Source organism: Drosophila mauritiana, chromosome 4, assembly GCF_004382145.1.
Source record: "Drosophila mauritiana strain mau12 chromosome 4, ASM438214v1, whole genome shotgun sequence".
NCBI lineage: Eukaryota > Metazoa > Arthropoda > Insecta > Diptera > Drosophilidae > Drosophila > Drosophila mauritiana.
In genome coordinates this window covers 430,569-449,852 of record NC_046671.1, presented here as the reverse complement: position 1 = coordinate 449,852, position 19,284 = coordinate 430,569, and the positions used below count along the sequence as shown (strand labels likewise).

At 38.2% G+C, this 19,284-nt stretch overlaps 1 protein-coding gene across 8 annotated transcripts in view; it reads right to left on the bottom strand.

Moving 5' to 3' along the window:
* LOC117146341 (zinc finger protein 2) overlaps positions 1 to 17,168 on the bottom strand; it is a 38,352-nt gene extending 21,184 nt beyond the window's left edge. For 7 of the 8 annotated variants that reach the window (XR_004459796.1, XR_004459797.1, XM_033312477.1 and 4 more), the window contains exons 1-3: positions 17,128 to 17,168; positions 14,811 to 15,095; positions 3,225 to 3,274 (exon numbers count right to left, since the gene is read on the bottom strand). The gene's annotated coding sequence lies outside the window, so the exon portion shown is untranslated. Of the gene's footprint in view, positions 1 to 3,224; positions 3,275 to 14,810; positions 15,109 to 17,127 lie in introns of those variants that run through there. The other variant, XM_033312473.1, reaches the window with a different exon arrangement.
* Positions 17,169 to 19,284: the final 2,116 nt, after the last annotated feature.

Here is a 19,284-nt window from a genome sequence, read left to right as displayed (position 1 = left end):
CTTAATCTCAACATTCTAGCTTCTATAGTTCCTGAGATCGAGACGTTCATACGGACCGACTTGGCTATTGAGCCTGATCAAGATTATATACAATTTTTATGGTCGGATTTTACGCTTCCTTCTACCTGTAACTTCCTTTTTAACGAATATAGTATACCCATTTGCTCTACGAGTAACGGTTATAAAAATTGTGCTTATCTAGTGGATAGTGGGCGAGAGCGGCTACTATGTACGCACGAAACAATTAAAATCTAAAACGGTGTCCGATCTTGAGGAAGGGTAAAAGGAAAAAAATTGAGATAATAATGCTGGTATGACGATATATGTATTTTTACAAAATATATTTATTGGTCTGATTCAAAACATTATTGTAGCGCCCTGGATATACTTATGTATCCAGCTAGATATAGGAAACTTCAGTTCTTATGTTGTTGTTATACCCGTTTCTCGTTTTAGTCCTGATAAGGATAACTAGCCGTGTAAATCTGGTCCTGTCCATCTTGTCGTCTATATGAACGCCCAGTTATAAGATACATATAAGGTATATTATAAGAATGCAGATTTTTGTGATGTGATGTGCATGTTTGTTCCAACGCCCGGACTAACGCAACTGTCACGCTCGAGGAACTCGAGAAGACCGTTCTCTCTTGTTGAGAGTATTTAGAGTTCAGTCTGAAGCTTGCAAAGTTTCGTGCGTTCGCAAAGTCTTCTCGATGGCTTTCTGTCTTGTTTTATTTTTATTTTTCCAACCGTTCAATTTTAAAAAGTCCATATATGATATATGGCTGTGAATTCTTATGGTGAATTCTGGTTTGAAGCGCTATTATCTAGTATTGACTAGCTTACAATCGCCCATCTACGGTGTTTTACCTTCAAACGAATTTGCATGCGAGTTATTGGCTTAAGTGATTTTGAAGGTATCAACAACTGTACACTAAAACACAAATGACATGTGCTAGTGCAGCGTACTCGGGTGCAATTACTCGCACACACAGTATTTAAGTTGTCATCGGAGCCAGAGTTACCATTAAATAGGTATAATGCAGTTGGGAAAACGCATTTCAGATAATTGTTCAGTCGAACTGGGCTTGGTAATTACCTGGCTCGTTAGGGCTTTTTTTCCCTTTGTTGTCATCGTAGTAATTTGTATATGTTCTGAGCGACCGCACGGAATCCCTAATAAGTATAACCTGGGCTAGAGTTTTCTACGTACACATATAAGTGCGTAAGCTGTGCCGTTGTTATCGGAGCTTGAATACCGGAAAGTCAAATATACATATAATATATTTCAAAAACGTTCATCTCTCGTACTCCGTAATATAATACAAGTTTCAATTTATGCCATCGCGGTAAGAAACTGAGCGGCCGAGACTCCAGCAAAGGCGGTACACCTTAAGGTGCTCTGAAGCAATACGAGCCCAAAGATTCTATAGGGGTGGTGGTAAGGGAAGGTGCAATCACCAAGTACAATACACAATCGGTATGCCTGTGATTGTGTTCGTTTTTTTTACTGAGAAATCGTCTTTTGTTCTCAGAGATCCAGCATAAAAAGTTGCGAATATAAAACAAAAGTGTCACTCGCCGTGGGTCTGGAGGTACCAGACGATGTCCGAGGCTGAGCTTGCATTGTTATTCCCCTTTGTCGCTGTCTTTGCTTGTGTTGATTTGTTTTTAGAAGTATTTATGCATGTATGTGAATAAATGTATGTATATGTGGCCATTTGATTCTGCCCGAGTCCCACAATCATTCATTTCGGTAAGATCAATGAATCGATACGATACGATATACCTGGGGAGGCCGAGAACAGCGACAAAAAGGAAGCCAAAGCGAAAGCTAAGCAGTATGAGTTCCTGGGATCGAGACGAGATCACAAAGTTTCACTTGATGAACTGTTTTAAAAATTTAAGAAAGGAGTACAGAAAAAGGGCAATAAATTTACTTTTAGCGTTCATTAAAATTGTAGCCGATTGTTTTCGCCGCATGAATATGTTAATTGCAGGATTGCCAGACACAACGAACCATAATAACGAGGTAACGAATGCAGGCGAAGTTGGAGTGCTGCGTCGTAGTCGTTAATACTTTTGTCATAGATATCTCCAGGAAAACTAAAACTATCGAGTTAAATTTAATTTAGCACTTCGATTCAATTTTAAAAAATTTTTTAAAGTTAATACTCGTTCATGAAAACATACATATATAGGAGTAGGCATTAATCGTGTTGGCGTAGTGGCAGTTCACGTTCACAGTCTGAATAACTATGAAAATACCAAAGACCAGTACGCAAACGACATGAATACGAGGATTTCGAAAGGAATAGAAATTTGGACTCAAAGAACCAGTAAAGGGCATCAGAAAAGAAGTATAACAGCAATAATAAAACTGAAAACACAAATATATACACACGCATATATACAATATCAAAAGAAGACAAAAACAAAGATGACGAAAAATGTATTGTATTTTATTAAAGGAATTGTTTTCTGTGCCTCATTTTTCTCAGAACAAAGTGATGTATGAGCTCCATAGGCTAAACACAATACGCATTTTGTGAGTAAAGACTGGTACGGGACGGGAGTCGTATTGCATTGGGGATTGTGACTCTGGCTAGTTTGAAGACAGAGCAGGCGGGAAGACAGCGGTCGCGCTGTTAAGCCGTTAAATCGGGTCGCCAGTGTATGGTGGACACTTGGTAACTATGTGGCCGTACAGCCTCACCGTGAGTTGCAGACCAGCGGCCCAATTGTTGAAGCTAACAAAATTGGTATAATGAATATTTTGATGATAATGATCTTCTAAAAGGTATATTCAGGCACACAACTATGTACACATTCTACACATTCCCGTTACTCGTAGAGTAAAAGGGTATATTAGATGCGTTGAAATGTATGTAACAGGCAGAAGGACCAATAGCCGCTGCCAAAGCTGCCACGCCCACACTTTTGAAATTTTTTTAGATTTTTCTTTTTTTTTATTGTTTATTTCACATACAATACACCAAAAACGCCCGCTCTTTTAATCAATTTTTAAATGCTTTCTCATTTTATTCCCCAATATCTATCGGTATCCCAAAAAAATGATGAAATTTTGAGTTCGCATTCCCATTAGCTGAGTAACGGGTATCTGATAGTCGGGGAAGTCTCTCTTGTTTATAATTGTACACCCGAATATGCGAATTCTTAAGACCCAATAGCAATTGTATTTTGTAATTTTAGTTAGAACTTACCAATTTATTGAGTCAATCGCATAGTCACCCCTTACCAGACTAGGAGTTTTCTGAAAGGAAAAATTGTATTTTATATTTTGAAATAAATAATGAATATGGGTGAGGACACTCCATATGTTCTACCTAGAGTGCGAAAATCTATTCTATGGTAAGAAAACTTTGTCACTTTTGTGGTGAAAAAACTGAAGTTGAATGCCGAAAAAAAGTCAGTAATACATCCCAAGGTATGAAAAATTGGACAAAACGAAATTGGTAGCACTTACCCACTAAACAAAAAAGGTGTTGAAGTATTTTAAATTCACAGAGCATCACTTAGTTTTCGTTAAGTTGGGAAAACACGGGATGGGTAAAAGCAGGGCACGTACTTCGTCAGTGACACCCATCGTGACAATCGGATATATTTCTCTTATCGAAGCAGCTTTAACTCTTAAAGTTGTGCTCGGCAACACCAGACACGTACGCATGGAATCTAAATACATTATCTCAGTATCATATTGTATACCCTTTCAGACGTTAATACAGTATATTTCTTACTCTTGGAGTAAGAATTGTTTTCATTTTAAATTTTTCTTAATCTGTAGCCCTTTCACTTTCACTTTCGAAATGCAAATTTGCTTTAGATGTCTATGAGATTAGATAGTGTACATGCTCTAAAAATCAAGGCTCCTTAAGGACAGTATAAACATCTTAAGGGAAAACTTGCACAACACTACTCAAAGTATGGTTTAAATTATATATAAGTTTCGATTGCGGCACGCTGCCATCTGTCGTAAGTTACAACTCTACATTTTTCGCTAGTAAAATATTTGTAATACATTTTTTGGAAATGTTTCTTTTAATTGAAATTAAACTCCGAGAACTTCAAATTAAGCACCGACACCTTTATCATACTTCGCCATAGCTGACAACGCAGCATCGGTACACACCAGTTTTCTGATAATATATAATTTCGTTTTCTTTCATAACAAATTGGAAAATCGAAGGGGATTATCAATATGTTGCTGCATTGGGAACATTTAGATACTTAATTAAAAACTAGAGTGACCGCTACAGTCGAGTCCATTGACTGTAAGTTACGAGTTACTCAGCTAGGATGAGATTTTGGTCGTTTAGCCACTCATAGCATTGATATCAAAACAAGAGATAATGCTATAGTCGAGTTCCCCGACTATCAGATACCCTTTATTCAGCTAGTGTGAATGCGAACGCGAAATTTCATCATTTTTCTGGGATATCGATATATATTTGGGAATAAAATGAGAAATTTTTTCCAAACCGTGGGCCTGACCGGTTTCGCGGCTTTAGGGCGTTGGAGTGGGCGTGGCGTCTTTGTCTCTAGAATCTGTATGCTGAATCTCAACTTTCTAGCTTTTATAGTTCCTGAGATCTCGACGTTCATACGGACAGACAGACATGGCTATATCGACTCTGCTATTGATCCTGTTCAAGAATATATATACTTTTTGTGGTCGGAAATGCTTCCTTCTGCCTGTTAGATACTTTTCAACGAATCTAGAGTACCCCTTTACACTACGAGTAACGGGTATAATTAGGAAAATCAAACAAACTGAACAAATTTTTCAAATTAATGGGCGTTACACCTTGTTTCCATTTTGGTGGCGCTAGGGTGAGTGGGCATGCGATTGGCGGTTTGTGGGCGAAAAGTGTTTAAAACAAGACTAATATAAATAAAATGTATATATGTAAATATATATAGTTATGGCAAAGACACTAGAATAACAAGATGCGTAACGCCATACGATTTTTTGGCACACGATTTTTTTGCTGTGGCTCTAGAGGTGGCTCCAGGCTCTCTCGAATTTTTGTTCGAGAGCGAGAGAGCGAAGGGCGCTACAGCGAACAGCTCTTTTCTACGCTTACAGTGATAGCAGACAACTTTATATGTGCACACGTATGCTCATGCATTGTAAATTTGACAAAATATGCGCTTCACCTTAGAAGTTCTTAGACTTTAAATCTATATTATTTTTGATCAATTGGCACCATGCGAAAAATTCTTGTTTTACCTTGCCTTAACGTTATCATTATTTAAGTAAAGATTAGAAATAGTAATAAATGAATCTATGTACATACAAAAAAAAATTTCACAAATGACTTTATTAGAATATTTGTCACTAGAGTATTCAGCTTGCGAAGTGAGAAAAATTAATAAGGCCATGATTGTTGAGTGCTTGTGTCCGCACTTCGTGGCTCAAGATATGACTTTTGCAACAAACGGTTTTCATGTTTTTTTTTTTTTTTTTTTTATTACTTAAATTTTTCATACTTCGGAAAACTAAAGGCACCATATGATATTTTTTTTAATATTTGTAAAATACACATTAAAGTTAATGAAATATTTTTAAAAATAATAAAAAACAAATGTGTATAAAACATTTATTGTTGAGCATTAAGTGCAAAAGTAGTGTAAGTGTAAAAGTAGTCTATATATATTACACATAATTAATTATGAACATAAATATAAATATGTAAAGGGTACAAGGGATCGAGCGGCGATCTTAACAAACGAATTTAAAAAAACTTTAAAATTATAATAGTCAGGGCATGAATTTTTATTTTATTTCATCATATTGCTACGAAATTGGCCAAAACTCCAAATATGTAAATTCGTTTCTTCGATCAGAATTGATTTCGACCCGAAAATTGTCTTCTAGCACAAGTACGCACGCACACATATACGCCTCTTGTTTTTACTCACACAAGCAAGCAAATTCTATTTTTAAATTTCTTACGCTCTCAGCGTAAGCGAGCGGAAAGAGAGCAATTTTGGCCAAATCACCAAAAAAGTGGCTGCATGGTGCCAAACCAATGTATGGCCGTTACGCATCTTGTTATTCTAGTGCCTTTGGTTATGGGCAGTATCAACAGCATATGTATGTGCCCACGTCCATATGACATATGACATTAACGGAGACCAGTTAGTTGCAATGAAAATTTGTCAAAATATATAAAATATGAAATATAAAGTATGCTGAGCACAATTCGCTCTCGGCTAGATTTGAGATCGAAAATACATGAATCAAATCGTTGAGAACGTAATTTTTCAAGTTGTGTGCATAAAACTATTAAATAATCAAACAAAATTTTAAAAAAGTGTTTTGCCTTTTATCAGAGTGTTTTATTTCGTGGCCCGCCTAAAGTTTAAATTTAATTAAACTTTGTGGTGGTTAGAATATAATTTGGGAAGACATATTGTTAACCGGAAAAATACACTATTTATGTAGCCTAACAGCATATTTATAGGCTAAGCATGTGGGAAACAATGCCAAAAAACTGTTGAAAGTTTTCGTTTGCTTTCCCAATGGCTGAGCAACGGACATCTAATAATTGAGAGACTCGACTATAGCGATCTCTTTATTCAGTGAGCCATCTGTTTAAAGTAAGTTGTAATTGTTGAGGCTATGTTAATTTCCTAAAATTATTTTAGAAAAATGTCTTTTGGGGTTGTAGATTTTCGGTATTTGGTTGCTTGCTTTGGGTTTGAATTGCCATTGTGGCCCAAGTTGGAGCAGACTTTAATACTTTCTCGATATCTTGGCGTTCGTGACTTGAATTCGTTCTCTTAAACGTAAAATATTTGGCTCCACGTATATTTCGGTAGTTGAATTCCTGTAGTTTATAAACAAAAAACGTATAATTTCATTGGCGAGCCTAAATTTTGACACCATTGTGCATATAATTTAAAACACGAGAGAATGCTATAGTCGAGTTTCCCGACTATCAGATACCCGTTACTCAGTAAGTGTGAATGCGAACGTGAATGCTTTTCCTCCACGAGTAACGGGTATAACAATATAGAACGCATAAGTTAGATAGATATAAGACAGAACCCATTATGTATATGTACAACCTTTAAAAGAAGATTTGTGTGGCTAAAATCGTAGATTAGGAAGTCTTTAGAACAATAATGATATAGAAATCATTAAAAACATGCATTCGGCTAAACATGTTTATTGTTTTTCTATTGGAAATATCTGAACATCTCAGCACCAAATGCATGCATAAACTACAAAGTTCGGTTTCCTCTTACGTATGTAGGATATGTATGGTGCATATATACCTTGCAAATGTTATTCAAACACATTCACATACAAACATATATTTCCCTTCCCCGTTTTTTTATATCTTGTGATATAAGGCGAAGAAGATGATGATAATGATTCGCCAATTTAATAATAATTTGTCTAATAATTATAAGGCAACTATAATTAGGGGCCCATTAAAATACGAATTCGTTGGAAAATTTAATTTCAACAAAATACGGTTTGCCTGTCAGAGTCTTTTATTTCATCTCTCTGGTCGCTTTTCCATCTGTCGTTAGCAACAGCTCTCTCTTGGCAGTGAGATTTTATACCCGTTACTCTTACAGTAATAGGGTATACTTGATTCGTTGGAAAGTATGTAACAGGTTTTAGGAATCGTTTTCGACCGTTTGTCTGTTTGTCCGTTTGAACGTCGAAATCTCAGTAACTTTAAAAGCTAGAAGGTTAAGATTAAGCATACCAATTCTAGAGACATTGACGCAGTTTGTTTATTCATGTTTCCACGCCCACCCTAACGCCCATAAACCGCCCAAAAATGTATGATATATTTTGACTTTTGTATTAGTTTTGTAAATTTCTACCCGCCCACTCTAACGCCCACAAACCGCCCAAAACTGCCAATTTCGAAAAATGTTTTACTTTGATTAAGTTTAATCGTTTAAATTTGTTTGTCTGAATCTGCCAGGCCCTCTTGTTTGTTTGATATATTTACATTTATGTCTGTGTTAAGAATAAATATAGAAATTTCTCGTTAGACCTCACACTTGCTGAGCAGGGGTATCTGATAGTCGTGGAACTCGACCACACTTATCAAGTTGGATTACATCATTTCGGTTTGTATTTAAGAGAATTCCAAAATTTAATGATCCAAATATTAGTTGAAACGATTAGAAAAGAAAGTCCTTTGATCAAACCAGATTTTCATTCGGTATAACCCAGTTTTTTCAATACACCATTTTTGGCTAATTCCTGTGGGAGCTTCCAAATTCTACACGAAGTGCAATAGAAAGAACGAAACAGCACGTATACAGAATATCGAAAAATTTTATCATTCGTTCTAATTTTGAGCAATATTCATTAATTGTAAGCTAATGTCGTTACTTTTGTGCACGGATTATCTTCCCTTTACTACGTTTCTAGTGCTTTGTTTCTTGTTTTACCTTTTCTTTAATATAGGTAAATAGTTTTTAAACGTTCATAGGTAATAGGCGAACTGCAGGGCTTAAAGGCATTTTCCAGGTTCAGTATCTAACAAGCCGAACTACATATGTATATTGAAACGCACACATGTGTTTTCCTTCCTGCGATACCCTTAGAAAAGTAACATAAACACAAAAACACGAGAACATAAGGAGCAACAAGATGGGAACGGCCGAAACCCTTATTGACCGTGAAGATAAAAGCACCACTAACTCAATAACACGGGAAGTAGGTGCTAAAACACACGCACATGCTCACCGAAACACAAGACCAGCGCAAGCCAAACAAAAACACAAGCCAAGAAGCAATGGACAAGTATAGAAATATACGGATATGTATTTTGACCCACTCACAACGTTCGACTGGGCACTTGCTCCTCACGTGAGTCAGTGTAGTTATGCCTCACCCTTGGAAGTCTTGAGCACAGGGGACATCTTGTTTTTGAATGAATTAACTGCACGCATTAAATATAAGGAGAGTAATATTATTTAAGTAAAAATATTGGTTGGTGGTGGCGTTGTGGCATATGAAATGTTTCTGGCTCGAAAGGGATTATACATACATGCCTAATCTCTTTAAAATCATTTCAAGAGTTTTAACGCCTTTAAGGCGTTCTTGGTCTGAATCAACAGCTTAATCGATTAGACGTATGTGCCCTCTCACCGCCCGATTGCCGCTAATCCGAGTATGTCATTAAATCTCTCAGTTTTAGAGCTGTCTGTGTTATTCGTTTTATAGGTGAGTACCGAATCGGATAGTAGATTTGGTCGAAACTATAAGAAGGTGTACGGGAAAAAGTTTAATGGTAAAATAAACTAGATGATTACATTCATATGTATTTTTTTACACTGAGCACTAACTTTTTCTTAATAGAAGTGTAAACGTCGACAATAATGCTGGTAAATTGTTAGTTTGTATTCTGATTTGAAATTTCTGGATTAAAAACTAGTTTCGTTATAAATCAAGTTTTGCTACTCCCCGAAGTCTAAGGCTCGGATTTGGCCAGTTGTGCAGGATGCATGGTCAAAAATTCCTCACAAACGTTGCCAGGACCTGTGCTGGCTAACAAAGGCAATCCAACCAAGTATTAGGCCCTAATTAACACATTACAAAGAAAAACTAAGTTCGTTCTAAGTCAAATTGAATTTTGTTGTTACTATTATTTCATTGCACTGCTATTTTCGAATTTCTGCCTATAATGTTGTTTTAATCTATACTTTCAAAACTATTAAAGAAATAAAAGTGAAACATTTGTTGAATTGTTTGAAATTAAATACCTAACGATATTATAGAATAAATTTAGAATAGAATAGATAAAATAATATAATAAGAATTTAGAATAAATTTATCTTGAACTCGCAGGGGCCAAGCACTGCTATTTTTATGAACACAGTTGTAAATGACTTTTGACTTATGATTAATATTTTCAAAATCAGAAATTCGATTTTTTGAAAATTGCGATTTCGGTTATTTGAAAATCTTATTGCCTAATACTCGGCTAACGAATTTGTAACTTTGTTGGAACTAGTTTAAAATAATTTTGGTAGAAAAATAAGAAAAATCTTTTTTACCTTCGTTATACGAAGTATGTAATTTTGTTACAAAATATTTGTGTAACGCACTAAATGAATAGTAAGATGTGCGAATTTCTTAAAAAAATGAGCTCGATGATTCTTATGTGTACCAATCTCTTCCATTTTATCCCAACACCATATATGGCTCGACCAATTAAAATACTCGAAGAGCTGCTGCTGCGTGTATGTGTAATCGTAATTAATACAGTCACCGAGGGGAGAGCAAGAAGGAAAGATGTGACGTGAGGGTGGGGCTGTGGGGGTTGCGGGAGCACTCAGCGCACATTAAAACGACCAATCAGAAGATGCTATGCGGTAGTCGAAGGCCGCAGTGGTGTGCGAAGTGCTCAGCTCACACGCCACACACTAGCACACGCTCTCTGTCTCTGTCCGAGCGCGATTTATATGGCACTTTCCGTGTGAGTAAAAAGTTTTACGTGAGTCTGGCGAGGGGGAGGATACTAACACATGAACATTGATGATATGTGCGTGTGTGTGGCACATGCATTATGTTTGCATTTGAGGACGACGTACAAAGATTTAGCCAACAGGCTCACATCTGTATGTATATCCATATGTGTACGCGTACATATCAGTACACATGCGCTTGGAGCACATTTAATGGCCGACAATTACATATGATATGCAGATTTGTATCGCAAGACCTTCGTCAGTCGTCGGTCGTCTGGGGGTGAGTCTAATTCTAAGTCTGAGTTGGAACCAGAGTCAGAGTCTGCATCGGTCCATTTCTTACGCCACGCCTATTCAGCTCGTACGCTTGTTTGTTTTTAACCGAGCTTTCACACTCCCATCCACATTCATTGACGCGCACTGTGCGCGGGATTAGGTTTCGGGTTACCAACGAGAGAACTGAAATAATTGAGAGCGGAGAATAGGAATCCCTAAAACCCTGAGAGAAAGGAAAGTCAAGCAAATGTTGCAGAACGAGCTTAAGCTTCAGCTCTCCACTCCTACCAATCCTATTTTATTTAACCAAACAAGCGAAAAACAATGAGAACAACTAAATCATTGCCACCGCACTCTGCCTCGCTCGCACTCGTATGCGTGCATACGGTTTTCGCCCGCATATACATAGGTGTGTGCCAGCGCTCACTCGAAAGAAAGAGATGCGAGACAAAGCTGCGGAGCGAAATTTTCTGTCGTTGTGTTGACGGTAAGGGGGGTCGGTGCTGTTGGGTGAGTGAAGGGTGGGAGCTGACTGAGAGAAGTAACTCTTAATTTAATTAATATTGACGAACATAATAGAAGGAACCGAAGATAGAGAGAGTGCAATTTCGTTGCGGATGGATCTGGCTCTCTTTCTCGGTCACCCTCTCTTTATTCCTCCCTTCTCCGCTCACAGCCCCGGCCAAAATCACTTTTGCCATTTGAGAAACTTGCGCCACCGCAACAACAGCAACAGAACGGCATCAAAAATAAAACAGGTTTCCAACGCTCGGCTTTAGTTTCGGCCCCTGGTTCGGGTTCGTTGTCGGCTTTGTTGCTAATTTCTATTTCCATCCTTGTTGTTGCTTGGGCCTCATTTCGCGTACCCCTTTAGGCTGCCAGTGTGCGTGTACATATGTCTCTGCGCGGTAATTGTAATTGTATGCGCACTCACGAAGCGGGCCCTGGTAAAAGTTGAGACAGATGTGGAGGCAGAGGCTGGGGTGCCTGGAGGAGACGGAGACACCGTGGCGACTCGTCGTTCGGCTTGGTCCCAGGAGGAGAATCGCTACGCCCACAATCCAGACCATCTCCCTCTCCTATCAGCGAGCGGTGCGCGAGTACAAATATAATTTATATGTAAATAAATAATTTATACATAATGCGCTGCTTGCGCTTGGCTTCGCTACTGACTGTATCTCGGCGTCTCGTCAGCCCCAGAATATGATGATGGTGTCTCCTTTCTGCATATTTTCGGCCCTCTCCGAAAAGGGCCTTCGTCGTCGTCGTGGTTGTTGTCGTCGTCGTACCTAATGGCAACGTTGGAAAGCAAAGTACTTCGAGCTGCGGGTGAGTGTGGGTCCAGAAGGACAGAGACGGGAGAATGAGGCGCTGATGGGTAAATAGAGTACAAGACGGAGATGGGAATATGAAGAACACAATTACCCGGACGCGGTATTTCAGGGAGCATTGGGACATACATACATTTCGGCCTCTTTCTCCTCTCCTTTCTTTTTCTCCCGTCTCTATTCTGCTTTTTTTTCATATTTCGCTGCTCTGAGAAATTTTTTATTACAATTATTCCTGCGATTTTCGAATTATTGTTCATTTGAGACAAACTACCCTTACCTCAGAACGACTTACGATGACATTCTCTGACTCTGGTTTTCGCTTGTACTACTTCTCAAAGTTTGAGCGTGTTCAATTATTAGTATTTATATTAAAAAATAAACCGAAAATAAAATAAACAAAATACACCTCTCCCCCGCACCCATATTGCTGTGCTCGGCCGTCATGCCGTCAAAAATGTCCCAAACCATCACCAGGGTATTTACCCATTCAACACATCTACGCTTGTATGTAAAGAGTAGACATATATTCCACCTATTCATCCCCACTTCACAACTCCGCAAGGTATACTCATTCTCACACTCAGGCACGGGAACGGCTTGTAAATGTTACATGAATCTTCATACATACACCTACATATATACACGCTTGTATGTTCCTACCCATACTCGTTTTAAGAAGGAGGAACTCTCGTTTGTTGTTTATTGTGATTCCACATACTTTTTATTTTAATATCGTTGTTCGTCATTATCGATTTTTGCGTCTCTCCTTTGAAATTTGCCTCTATTCTTCGCCACGCGAGGAAATCATCCGGGGTACAGGCGGATCTTAGGTCCCGCTTGAGGGTTGATGGATTTTAGATACCCACAAGATAAAGAAATGTAAGTGTATGTACATAAAGGCGAGACGCAGATTCGACAATATAAGCAGCAATTAGTACGAGGCACAAATAAGTATGAACTTATCCGAAACGAGCGCACACTCAACTCTGTTTTATTTACCTACATATTTACCAGAGAAACTTTCATTTAATTGGTTCCCATGCGAGCACCCACGTATTGCACACATATATATATATATATATCAAAGCTTATGTGCATGAAATCGGTAACGAACAAGAAGCATGTAAATAACTACCAAGAGAATATCCAGAGCGTGCGAGAGAGACGGTTGGAGTGTGGAAGCGTTAGTGCTTAATTGGTTGTTCTGGTAATTAAAATTGCGCTAAAGAGAAGGTTTCTCCTTTCTTTCTATGGACATAGTGGTTTGGCGTGGTGGTTGAGGGATTCTGCTGGCGGCAACGAATCACGTATGCTGTGCCAAGCCAGTGACAAAGCCAATGGGGTGTGATTCTAACGGCGTCAATTAACGCTGTTCTATAAACCACCCACCTAGCCACCCACAAATGACGGAAAACACAAATAGCAAAGCAAATAGCAAGCCCACAGAGGAAGAGGATTGGAGCGGCAGGTGCGGTCGTACGGCAAGGGGAGAGAAAAGACGAGGAGGAGTAAGCAGCGATACAAAACAGAAGGGAGAGGAGCGGGAGCCGCGGACTTTAAGTAGCGACAACCGACCAATCAAGTCGCGCTTTGGCGGTTGTCGCATTCAGTCGCTTTACTCTTCTTTTGATTCCGTTTCCGCTGTTTCTGCCATGATTCCACTGTTTCTGCACTGGCAACACCAGAGATTTAACAGCTAAAGAGCGAAGGCCCTAAGCTCTCGCTATGAGGGCTTTGCTCTCGTCACCATTGCTTTTGTCTGTTCTGTGCTTAATTACTGGATGATTTTAGTTCTCTGCTCGGCATTGTTATTTTTCTGTTCGGCTCAGCTTATTTCGGTAAAGTTCGATTCGTTCGTTGAACCAACTCTCAAGACTCAAAGCACAAGCGACTAGTAATCCCCTTCCACCTCTCTGTGGGAGCTTCATCGTCATTGGCTAATTAGAAGTCTTTTAGTAATTAAAATGTTCCAAAGGGTGACTTGACATGATGAACCAATAGCTATTACTTGGTGCGCTTATATGAATCTCTAATTCCGCAGACAATAAAGCTTGCAAATACTTGTTCGTTATTAATTGGCAGCCGTTGCTGTTAAAGACGAACTTATATAATTGATATTTAACTTACATACATATAGGCTTTTTTTGCATACACTAAACCGTGTTCGGCAACATATGATTTAAGTTTTATTTTGATAAAAATGGAACGACTACATCATACAGCTGACATAAGAACAGTAGATAATGTTATTTTTATATTATTATAAATTAAAAAAAGAAATAAAATAGAAGTTGTTGTGACTAAAAAATTTACAAGTTATATGACAATAAATAATTTTAGATTAAATCATATCATATCTAAATGGACCCATTTTTTTTGGGTAAAACGGCTATATCTTCTCTCAAAATTAACCGTCATTGGAAACATTGTCGATCTATAACTGAGATTATGTATAACTGAGGTAAGGGTATCTTATAGGCTATAAGGGTATGTTTAGTCGATATATGTACTCGAATACTGAATACGTTCTTGTTTTATTCATATCCTTAATACGATTTTTAACTGTTGTTTGTACTGTTTGTACTTGAAAATAAATACTAACGACATATCTCCTTTTATCTATGTATGTATATCTTCTTGAGGCTATGATATGATGATTTGTATACAAAGAGCCAATTTTGCACAGACAATTAGACAACATACCCTTACCAAATCTAATATTTTACTCACCTGAGGTGCTTATGAAAAGTTGAATCCTTAAGCCATTCGACGAATGGAATGCTGATCCTTTAAATAAGGGCATTCGATTTCTGCTTGCTGATTTTGTTTTTGCACTTATGTTTCCGTGCGTTTAGACTTGGAGTAAGTTGGGTTATTAGCTAGTTCAATCGTGAATTACTTTAAGTTAGCGGCGATAGTTTGTACTATGTTATGTTTTATCTTTAGGCTTAAATATTATAGGAACTTTTGAATCGAGCGCTTGTGGATTTGGGCGAGATAATTAGCCTGCGGCACCTAAAGAGGAATATTGTGAACAACTTTATTATTATTTTCCCCTGAAATATTTATCTATTACACGTTAGTGTTATACACTCGAAGTGTGCCATGTTCTTTAGACATATATATATATTATATATATATTATTAAAATATTTTACTGACCCTCAAATAGGGTCTCTCTCAATAGCGTTTGCGGTTTTGATTTTGCATTTGTGTGAAGCCATCAACTTGAGACAGGTGGTAAATAGGCAGGATGTTAGGGAGAAGACGGCAGGCAACAGCAAGGCTTAAAAAGAACCCAATTAAGTAAAAACCGAGATGTGCCAGTGTATGTACATAAGTATGTATATAGGTGTATGCGGGTGTAATTGCCGTGACCGGTGGCAGGTGACAGTCGAAAGGTGATCGACCCACAGCAGTCAGTTGGCAACACAAAAGTAGTTGTGCCAAGGACTTTACCACCTTATAACCACTTTTTTAAATAATGATGGTACTAAGGACCATACATACATATTGTACATATGTATGTACATAGGTACGAGATATGTACATGGTACGAGGTATGTACAGGTGGGATATCATAGGATTGACAAGACCTTAACTTTCACACATAAACATAGAACGTACGGGTGCTGAATACTAAGTTAAATATCTTTTTATTCTTACACTTGCAATTACATATATCTGTAATGTGTGCAAATTTCAGGAGAGCAAATCGAGCGAATTAGACGATTGGAGTGTGTGGGTGCATGGGTGCAGGAGAGTGTGTTTGCGCGCGTTACGCCCCTTGATTTAATTTGCCAACTTCTTGGGATTTTGCATTTTAATATAAACACTTTTACTCCTAGTTGGCTGCTTATATCGAAAGCGAGACAGTTGTCTCTTTTTTATACACACATTTTCACACACGCACAGTCACAAACACAGTCACAAGTGGGAAGTACTGCTTCCTTTCCCTCCCATCACTTGCCATCCGCCCACCCCAGTGCAGACACCGCGACGAAGAGGGGAGAGCTATCAAGACCAAGACAGAGACAGAAATAGAGACAGAGCGTTTTTGCATATACTTCTCTCGTGGACCACGTGCTCATTAAATCGCTGACGGCAATTCATAGAGAACATCCAACAACCGACTAGCGCGGCACAGCACCCTTTCCTGTGGTGTGCTCTTTTCAGCTTCTTTCCTTTCCTGCGATTTCCATTCGCACACCCTCGTTGCGCTCAGCTCGAGGCAGCTCGGCTTTACTCGGCTGGGATCGTTTGGCACATAATGCAATTAAAAATAAAAAACTATTCCCGGACGGAATCCGTTGCGATAGCTTCGATACATCAAAATAGTGCAGGATTCTCTTCATTAGAAGTGGAATAAAACTCTGCTCTTCTTGTCTACGGATTGAAGTTTTTGTTGCTAGGGACCAATACTTGCACATCATACATACGGATAAGGGTGAGTGTATTGTTTTGTGCTCGGTACTGCACCGTTAGCATGCACCCGTACAATATATTTCCGACTTGATTTAGACATGTAGCAGAAGCAAACTGAATATTTTACGAAGAAGTGCCGCAGAATTGGTCCGACATGGTTATTCATTCTAATCGAATGTATCCATTTGCAGGTATGGGCAGGAAGTGGGGCTGATCTCACACTGCATTTGATTGAAACTGGTCGAAAGGTTCACGGTGTTATGCATTCATGCCATTATAGCTTTTACTTTTTTTGTGATACACTGTTCGACACAACGCAAAAGTAAATGGTAAGCGATGGAAAACTCAAGTAGACGCGCAATAACAACGCGCACCCATATCGAACTTTACATAGATATCACTATCCGCAGAATTGTGATTGGACTAGCAGTGAGTGAGTTACAAAGGTAACACATCAAATCAGATTGCAGTTAGTTTCACTCTTTGGTTGATTTTTATTATCGCACTTTTTACGTTTTAGCGCGAATAGTCACAGTCACATTTAGTCTCACAGTCACGCCAACGGCAAATATATCATAATGAAGATCTACAACGAAACCGCATCTTGAGTGCTCAAAACTCACCATCCGACCCGCATCTGACTCATTCAACGTTTTTTTTCGACTGAGCTGAGAGACTGGCTTACTTGTTTACTTGCTGCTCAATGCGCTCCGGCGCTCTCGAGCTCTGCTCTCCTCTTCTCTATTCTCCGAAAGTCCGACCGAGCCGAACAGAATCGAGTCATGCGTACAAAGCAAGATTCAAGAGAGACACTGAGAGACTTTTGGAGATTTCCGTAATGGGGTAATTATTGCCACGCAGAGTGGTAATTACGATAGAGCGAGACGGGAGATGATGTGATAAAACGGTGTACCAATGTGCTTTATGCTTTCACATCGAGCCTCTCTTTTCCTCATTTAATTTCTGCCTGTTGGTATGCATGTGTGTGTGCCTTTGTTTTGTGTGGGTGCAGCTTGGGCAATCATCTTTCATTATTTTTGTATTACTGCCGACGGATGTTAAAAGTTCCAACACGGCAAGTTGCACATCCCATTGTCTGCAGAATGATCAGAAATATTATAGTAATTAAACTGGTACAAAACTATCACAATGTCTCTTTTGAACCGAAATACCTACAGACTAGCTTCGTGGGCTCAACCTTAAAAATTAGATCCTTTGTTTTCCAAGCATTTTTTTTTTTATTTTAACTTAACAAAACTACTTAATATTTGTATTAGGAGATATCAAAAATATTTATAAGAAAAAAAAATATATATATAATATTAGTACCTAAATTCGTATGACATTGTCATTAAATAAAATTTTTTATTATGTGCAAGCCGATTAAGCTTTTCCCTCTTTTAATTTTTTAAAATTTTTTATGCTCGCTATAGTAAAATGTATGTGACCGCAGATGATCTTGATCTAGCAGAGCCGATCAGGCATGTCCGTTATGAATTATGAAACCTAACCATTGAGTTCTTTTTAACATTCTTCTTAGCCAAAAAAAAGAATTTTTATATTTCCACGAAATGTCTTGCGTAAATATTCTAGAATATTCTTAAAATACCATGCGTACATTTGTTTAATTCAGTCCGCCTTTTTGTTTCTATACTACTATATCATAATATTATATAGCTCCCATCGGAATAGTCAAAAAAAAATGCATGCAAAAATGTTTCTTCGTTGAACAAATCACTCGAATCATGAGAAAATAAATCAAAATTTTTTTATTTATGAAGAATTTTTGTGGGCTTTAGAAAAAAGAGCATGGTCAAAAGCATTAAATAAAAGGCAAATGACAAACTTGACTATCAGATTCTCAACTAGTAGCAGTGCGAATGAGAAAGTTCAACATTTTTTAGACCTATTGATGTAATCCATCAGAAAGACAAAATAAATCGAAAAGCTTGGGGCAACCCAAACCATCAGGTAACAGATTTGCGATACGTCTCTGGAATGTCTCTGGAATCTGAATGCTTAATAATCGAGGAGCTCATACGGACAGACGAATTCATACGGATCGAATCTAGTTAACCTGATCAAGAATATACTTTTAGGGTTTTTTTCAACGAATCTGGTAAACCCTTTTAGTCTACGAGTAGCGTAGTCAATTTGTACATTCATGCATGCGCTGCGTTCTTCATTTCTTTTATCTCTTACAGTTTCCGAGATTTCGATGTTAATACGGACAGACGGACATTTCAAGTGATCCTGCGCTTATAGAGGGAATGCTATAGCCGACTATCAGCTACCCGTCAGTCAGCTAGGGGAAAAGAGAACGAGAAATTTCAACAGTTTTTGGCATTGGGAAATATAATAAGAAAAATGTTAGGTTGTTCAAAGGGACGGTCGCGACCGTTTTGGGCAAAAATCAAAAAATAACAAAATATTTTTCAAAAGCGTGGGCGTGGCAGTTTTGGGCGGTTTGTGGGCGTTAAAGTGAGCTTGGCAACAAGCTTGCGCTGCCTCTATGCCTCTAGAATCTGCATGCTTAATCTCAACCTTATTTCCTTTATAGTCCCTAAGACAAGCCCAGATCGACTCGGCTATTGATCCTGATCAAGAATATATATACTTTATATGATGGGAATCTCTTCCTTCTATCTGTTACACACTTCTTAACGAATCTAGTTTTCGCATTTACTCTATGAGTAGTGGGTGCATATATAGAAGCGATTTTCCGCGTTCGAATGGAAATTTCAAAAATAAAATATTTTATGAATATACAGCATATATGT